This window comes from Miscanthus floridulus, chromosome 16 (genome assembly GCF_019320115.1).
Source record: "Miscanthus floridulus cultivar M001 chromosome 16, ASM1932011v1, whole genome shotgun sequence".
NCBI classification, from domain to species: domain Eukaryota; kingdom Viridiplantae; phylum Streptophyta; class Magnoliopsida; order Poales; family Poaceae; genus Miscanthus; species Miscanthus floridulus.
The window spans coordinates 48,589,337-48,597,811 of NC_089595.1; the positions used below are offsets into that span (position 1 = coordinate 48,589,337).

Consider the following 8,475-nt stretch of genomic DNA (forward strand, 5'->3'; position numbering starts at 1 on the left):
GCATAAGCGGTGGTCTAATCAACCTAAGCACTTCGCAAAGCACTTATGCTAATCACCTAATAAAACACTAAGCACTATGCAAGTGAAGATCACTAAAATGGTGTATCAACACCCTTGGTATGTTTCCTCAGCTCCACCCTCCTCAAATGGCCGGTTGGGGGTTGTATTTATAAGCCCCACTGAGAAAGTAGCCGTTGGGGTCGAATTCCCGCAAATCTGCTATTGACCGGACGCTGAATCGTCCTGATGGGACGCGTCCGGTCGTCCCGACCGTTGCAGCCGCGAACTACCGATCGGACGCTGCCAGCGTCCGGTCATAGTTTCACACGCCTAGAACCTCTCTGTACTCGATCGGACGCTGCGTTTCTGCGTCCGGTCGGTTGCCACCAGCGTCCGGTCCTCGCGTCTGGTCACCTATCTGCCAAGCCACCGGTCCAGCGTCCGGTCACGCTTCCAGCGTCCGGTCTAGCGTCCGGTCGCCTCTACGAGCTCGTTTCTTCGCGATCTTGCGTACGGCTTGGTTCCTATCTTCATGCTTGGACTTTGCTTGATATCTTGGGTCTTCACTTGTGCTTCTAAAGTCTTGCTTGAGGTGTTGATCATCGGATCATTATGTCGCCTTCGTCCAAGTCACGTCTTGCACCCTATTGGACTACAAAACAAACACTTGCAAATTCATTAGTCCAATTTGGTTGTGTTGGTTATCAAACACCAAAATCCAAAGTAAATGGGCCTAGGGTCCATTTTTCTTACAAGTTTTAAGTTCAAACTTTGGAGAATTATTACATGAATTTTTATGAATAAAAATTGTCCAAACTTTTCTTCCATTGATTAGTCCTCTGTTTAAGCTTTGATAATGAGTAGTTAGCTATGTTGTTTGGTTAATGGTTGATCACTAATTAATTCCCAAAGTTGCTAATCAAAACTGCTTTTGAAAACCCTAATTGAATTCAGTATGTCAGTTTCCATGTACCCTTGTTCATCAACCTGGATCTCTCAATCTTGTGGGAATTCGAGGTTGGTTCCTTAAGAAAAGTTGGAGAGGGCATGTAGATGAACAACTTTTGTTCTTGGAGATCCTTGAGTTTATGTTTGGAATCAAAAGAAAGGAGGAGAAGATGGGGATGCAGTCGGTGAATAGTAGGTCGGCGTGCAGTGCCACACAGCAACTTGCCGCCGCCGACCATCGCCCTCTAGCGCTGTGTCCGTGCATTTAGGCACGCAGCTGCTTGTGTGTCCTGGTCAAGCAGGAGCTGGCGCAATTCGATGTTTCATCCATGGCCGATATAGAGCGACGCCGGTGCCGTCTCCCTTCTTTCTGTTTCCTTGCCGCCATCGAGCTCCTCCTGTCTGCTAGCCCAAATTCGCCGCACCTATTAGCCCACCATCCAATTGGTCGTGCCCATAGCATCACCTCACCCACACATGCCACCTAAGCCCGCTCGCCTCATCTCTGGCTGCTAGAACCAGCCGTCTGCCACTGTCCTTCCTCACAGCCATCCAGAGCGCCGCCACGAACCCCTCGTCGTGGCCAGCCACCTCTGGTTGTTCCCTCTTTTGTTCCATACCCACCTTGGTCCCATGAACCTCTTCAGCTTGACCATTGATTTGTTCCCCTTCTAGTTATGCCAGAATGCCACCTCGTCGCCAAGTTCACGTTCCCACCGTCATCCTCAACGTTGACCAACTAGTTCCGCTTCACCTCTGACTCAACCAGCTAACCGTTGAAGTCATGGTGAGCACCCTAGAGCTAATCGTCCCCTTCTTCTAGCCGCTAATGCGCTATGGTGGCTAGAACACGTCGTGCCGCCGTGTTCTGTTCCGCCAAGCCGCCATGGCTGTGGGCAAGCTCGTTCGTGGCCATAGTTCGTTCAACCAACAGCTATTTTGAGTTCGCGTGAGCACAAGGAAGCTATTGGTGGTCTTCCCATCGCTGCTAACCTAGTCACTAGCCGTTTTTGCCACGCCACCGAGCCGTCATAGACGTCACCATGCCTGCTGCCACACCCTAGTTGTTCGTCCGTTGCCCTGAGGTTGTGCGCGAGGTCAAGGAGGTCGTGTAGGTGCAAGCCTCGTCGCCGGCGGGATTTCACCGGTCAACGGCAGAGTCCGTCGCGGTCAGCGCGGTGGCACTATGCGCTGACCGGGAGTCTCGCCTGTCAGCCGCAGTAGCTAACTGCTTGTGTGTGCAAAAACGAATTTTATTCTTTTTCGAATTTCAGAAAATGATAAATATGCTAATTCTTGTTAAATTCTTAGAAAAATCTAGGAAGGAGATAAAATTATGAAAAATTTTGTGTAAGCTTATTGTCATATGGTATTTGTAGGAAAAATATGAAATGCTAAAAATCGATAGTTTTTGTTTGACTAAAAATTACCTTTTTAATTAATAAATATACCTTCCGTGATTTTTATAGGCTAAAATAATTGTCCTTTAATCATGAAACTTTTGTGTGTGCTTTATATGCTTAGGCCTGTCTTCACAAAAAGTTTGGTACTATTTTGATAATTCTAAATTAGTTAATTAATTTAAGTGTGTTTAAATGCTTTATCTTGATTAATAAATACAAAAATGATTTATATAAATACTTGAATAACTTTGGTGTGTTTTATACTTTGTTTGTGGACCTTGAAACACCCAAACCCCTGCTGTTCCTTGGCAACTTAATTACTTATTTGATATGCTTTGAATCAATTTGTTTATATAATAAATTAAAAATGGTTTATTTAATATTCAGTTTAGTTTTATGAGTTTCTTATAAAGATCATGAGTTAGGAAAGATGTTAATCACTTGCTGGTCCATGTTAAGTTAATCCTTCCATGATAACAACTAGTTAACATGATAGTTAATTAACTAAAATGCTTTTATGATAATAACCCTAGTTTCTTGGTGAAGGAAAGTTTTACTCAACTTTATTAACTTTGTTTATCTTTTGTTAATGCACTTGAATGTCTTTCATCATGCATCATGGCATGTAGTCCATCATATTAAGCAAAGCATCATTTATCACGTGTAGTGTATACGAGAGTGAGAAGACTCATGTTGATCAAGTTTCAGAGAAGGTCCATCCACCCATGGTGTTGGTGAACCCTATGATCCTCTATGGAACTAACCTTCTCTGCAATGCAGACAAGCCCCGAAGCAAAAATCCTTCTCTAGTTTTTACAAATCTTTGTTACACTTTAAGTCTTGTGAGATATGCATTAAGTAATTAGGAGTTGGTTGAATACATTGTTGCATGAATACTGTTGGTGTTTATTAACGTGTCACTTGTTTTAAGTACTTAGCCACCTTTCATAAACCTATACTTTCTATCTTTACTAGGTTGTCATCCCTAGTGCTGATGCCAGAGATATGTGTTGGTACTACATAGTATTACTAGAATAACACTAAGCAGTTGATGCAAATGACTAAAGAGAATATATATAAATCTATGAATACAAAGTATCTGCAAGCGTACAGATAATATACCATTATAGCATTTTACCCGAGAGTATTCTAGGTATCATTATTTATATTTTTACCACTGGAAAGGTCTAGCATGGACATGTATTGATAACTTATACTATTGAAGGAGAAATAAACCATAGCCAATACTCTAATCATAACAGGGATAAGTCATAGAATATGATATGTATAAATGATAAGTATTAATGATGATAAATCACTCAGAGCACTTCTTTCTATAGCATTAGCATGGTCAGGTAGAGTGTTAGAGGAATAATTCCTAAGTCATTCTTAATTATAAGTGATAGCATACATTTGATTAGTGTAATTACACCTAGTAATCATTGCTACGATCATCATCATATCTACACAGAAAGGATATTACTAAGGAAGATTGAGGGCAGAGCTCGTTCTACCTTCATAATCGGACCCTACGTGCACCTATATTCGAGGAGTGGACTACAAAAGACTCAACGGGAGTGTCACATCTGTGATCTACCACATGACTCAGAATATATAGTGTATCCGTAGGTAAACAACGCATAAGCACCACGCTTACACAATGTCGATCACTGTAAGGTCGAGATGGCGACTAGAGGGGGGTGAATAGTCATTTCTAAATTTAATCACGTCGGCTAACCAAAACAAATGTGGAATTAAAAACAATTCAGTCTAGCCAAGACTATACCCCTCTATCAAAGTTCACAAGCACCTCATAAAGATCCTTGTTAGGCAACAAATGTGTCAGGCTAGCTAGAGCTCACATATTTAATTCTAGGAGCAAGGTCACACAAACCTATGCCACTAGTATTTCAAGCAACGAGGGAGCTTCTGCACATGCTAGTAAGCAAAAGCACAAAGCCAACTAAGCTCACTAGCAATGCTCAATAACAAAGGCAACCAATACCAAATTAGAGAGCGCAAATACTTAGCTACACAAACTAAGCAATGTGACTAACAAGGTTACACGAACCAAATTAGTCACGCGAGGAAGCTACTTCTATGCTACACTAGCAAGAAGGTAACTGGTGAGCTACACAAGCCAACAAATCACAAGAGCAACTACACAAGCACAATGTATTACACAATGTCATACACAAGCTTCTTGTGGGATTCGACGGAGACCACCACCAAGCCGTCTAGGAGGTGGCAACCTCTAAGAGTAACAAGCACCATCGGCTTACAACTCGATCACCTAGTGCCACTCGATCCAACCTCACGATGCAATCGCACTAGAATCACTCTCTCACACAATCGGATGATGACTCTTGACCCCGATGGTAATCTCCGTCTCTATAGCCTGAATGATTCAGATGGATCATGGTCAGTTTCAATGGTAGCAATGTCTCAACCTTGCAATATTCATGGTTTATGTGGTCCTAATGGAATCTGCCATTACTCACCTAAACCAACATGTTCATGCCCACTAGGTTATGGCATGAGAAACCCATGTAATTGGACCTGAAGGATGTATGGCTATTGTCAACATAAACCAAGAAGGGATATTACTAAGGAAGATTGAGGGCAAAGCTCGTTCTACCTTCGTAATCGGATCCTACGTACACCTATATTCGAGGAGTGGACTATAAAGGACTCAACATGGAGTGTCACATCTGCGATCTAACACATGACCCAGAATATAGGGTGTATCCATAGGTAAACAACATATAAGCACCACGCTTACACAATGTCGACCACTGTAAGGTCGAGATGGTGACTAGAGGGGGGTGAATAGTCATTTCTAAATTTAATCACGTCGACTAACCGAAACAAATGTGGAATTAAAAACAATTCAGTCTAGCCAAGACTACACCCCCTCTATCAAAGTTCACAAGCACCTTATAAAGATCCTTGTTAGGCAACAAAGGTGTCGGGCTAGCTACAGCTCACCTATTCAATTTTAGGAGCAAGATCACACAAACCTATACCACTAGTATTTCAAGCAACGAAGGAGCTCCTGTCACATGCTAGTAAGCAAAAGCACAAAGCCAACTAAGCTCACTAGCAATGCTCAATAACAAGACAACCAATGCCAAATTAGAGAGCATAATACTTAGCTACACAAACTAAGCAATGTGACTAACGAGGTTACACAAACCAAATTAGTCACGCAAGGGAAGCTACTTCTATGCTACACTAGCAAGAAGGTAACTAGTGAGCTACACAAGCCAACAAATCACAAGAGCAACTACACAAGCACAATGTATTACACAATGTCATACACAAGCTTCTTGCGGGATTCGACGGAGACCACCACCAAGCCGTCTAGGAGGTGGCAACCTCCAAGAGTCACAAGCACCATCGGCTTGCAACTCGATCACCTAGCGCCACTCGATGCAATCGCACTAGAATCGCTCTCTCACACAATCGAATGATGACTCTTGACCCCGATGGTAATCTCGATCTCTATAGCCTGAATGATTCAGATGGATCATGGCCAGTTTCAATGGTAGCAATGTCTCAACCTTGCAATATTCATGGTTTATGTGGTCCTAATGGAATCTGCCATTACTCACCTAAACCAACATGTTCATGCCCACTAGGTTATGCGATGAGAAACCCAGGTAACTGGACTGAAGGATTTATGGCTATTGTCAACATAACCTGTGATGACTATGACAAAAATTTTATGAAATTTGTGAAACTTCCAAATACAGATTTTTGGGGGTCAGATCAGCAACATCTTCTGTCAGTTTCTCTTCAAACTTATAGGAATATTTGCATCAGTGACTGCACCTGTAAAGGCTTTCAATATCAGGAAGGTACAGGATCATGCTATCCAAAAGCTTATCTTTTCAGCGGAAGAACCTACCCAACATCTGATGTACGGACAATATATCTCAAGCTTCCAACAAGGGTTAATGTTTCGAATGTCCCTATTCCACATTCCAATGTGTTTGATTCTGTGCCCCATCGCCTTGACTGTGATCAGACGAACAAAAGCATCAGAGAACCATTTCCAGATGTGCATAAGACCGGTGGAGGAGAATCAAAATGGTTTTACTTCTATGGGTTCATAGCTGCATTTTTTGTTGTTGAAGTTTCCTTTATTTCATTTGCATGGTTCTTGGTTTTGAGAAGAGAGCTTAGGCCATCAGAATTATGGGCAGCTGAGGAAGGTTACAAAGTAATGACTAGTAATTTTAGAAGATATAGTTACAGAGAACTTGTGAAAGCGACCAGAAAATTTAAAGTTGAGCTAGGAAGGGGAGCATCAGGCACTGTGTACAAAGGTGTCCTAGAAGATGATAGGCAAGTGGCTGTGAAGAGGCTGGAAAATGTAAGGGAAGGTAAGGAAGTGTTTCAAGCTGAGCTAAGTGTAATTGGGAGGATCAACCACATGAACCTTGTGAGGATATGGGGCTTTTGTTCAGAAGAATCTCATAGGTTGTTGGTCTCTGAATACGTTGAGAATGGATCACTGGCTAACTATTTTGTTCAATGAAAAAAGCAATATCTTATTGGACTGGAAGGGAAGGTTCAATATTGCATCAGGTGTTGCAAAAGGGTTAGCCTATCTTCACCATGCAGTGCTTAGAGTGGGTCATCCATTGTGATGTGAAACCTGAGAACATACTGTTAGACCGAACTTTTGAGCCCAAGATCACTGACTTTGGGTTGGCCAAGTTACTAAACAGAGGAGGTTCCACCCAGAATGTATCCCATGTAAGAGGAACACTAGGTTACATTGCACCTGAGTGGGTTTCCAGTCTCCCGATCACAGCAAAAGTTGATGTATACAGTTATGGGGTTGTGCTTCTTGAGTTATTGATAGGCCCTAGAGTTTCGGAGTTGGTGGAAGGTCCAGGTGAGGTGCACAATATGCTTAGAAAGCTTGTCAGGATGCTTTCTGCTAAACTTGAAGGGGAGGAACAATCGTGGATTGATGGGTTTGTGGATTCGAAATTGAATCGTCCGGTCAACTATGTGCAAGCAAGAACACTAATCAAATTGGCAGTTTCCTGCTTGGAGGAAGACAGAAGCAAAAGACCAACTATGGAATATGCAGTCCAGACCCTCCTGTCAGCTGATGACTGAATGGTCAAATAAAACATATGCTACACCAACTTCATTCAGTTGACAATTTACTTCTTGCTGGAGAAAAGAAGCAAAAGACCAACACTCCAGGCCCTCCTATCAGTTGATATGGCTGGTAAGAAGTACAATTTTGGGTTTTTACACTGATGTAAATTATCTGTAAACAGTGTGCATTTCAATTTGTCACTATATGATATGAGTTGTAGCATGTAATTGAACTTGTATAGTTAGATGTAATCATCTTCAAGTTACCGGTAGTGAAACAACAACTTTTGCCATGGACCTAGGTGTGCTTCCTTATCTGAAATTCTGAATACATCTTATTTGTGGTCTCACGATTGTGAAAAAACATGGAATCAGTAATAACTAATAAATATGGATAATAATGTCCTTACCAACTAAGAAGAGTAAAGACAAGGAAGAAGTAGTGATCTTCTCCTCGTATTGCTGCTGCTGCGACAGCGTCGTCAACCGCTTCACGTGCCTAGCGCAAGGGTAAGGGTCTGACGAGTGACGACGTTCGCAGCCGGCAATGCCCCTATCAGCGCCAGATACGGAGCGGGCGGCGGCGGTCACCCAGCGCTCTCCGTTCCCAGATACGCCCCCCAGGCAAGTGGACCGCTGAGCCCGAGCCGCGAGATCTAGGTCACGGCGCTACCACCGCAACCCGCTGCCGCCGCCATGTCACAGTCGCGGAGTCGCCGCTCAACATCTAAAGACTGGCGCCGACCGCTCCGGGAACAGCCTCGGCCCCTCCGTCGAGCCGCAGTGGTGGATGCAGTGGCTCTCTGAATGGAACGCAGTGTCCACGACGCCGGCGTGTGCGCGTAACGGCGTTCGGCGAGGAGAACCAGAGTGCCCAGCATTCCACGGTCCACGCGTGGCTGACAACGTTGGACCGGACTGTCGGTGTCGGTGTTCGAGACTGTTCTCCGTGCACTTCGTAGGCTTAACCCGTTAGTCTAAAAATACGTACTCCCTCCACCCA

General features: G+C 43.5%; 1 pseudogene; it reads left to right on the forward strand.

Annotated features, from left to right (window-relative positions):
- The first annotated feature begins 4,710 nt into the window (after positions 1-4,710).
- Positions 4,711-7,496, forward strand: LOC136514414 (putative receptor protein kinase ZmPK1; annotated as a pseudogene).
- Positions 7,497-8,475: the final 979 nt, after the last annotated feature.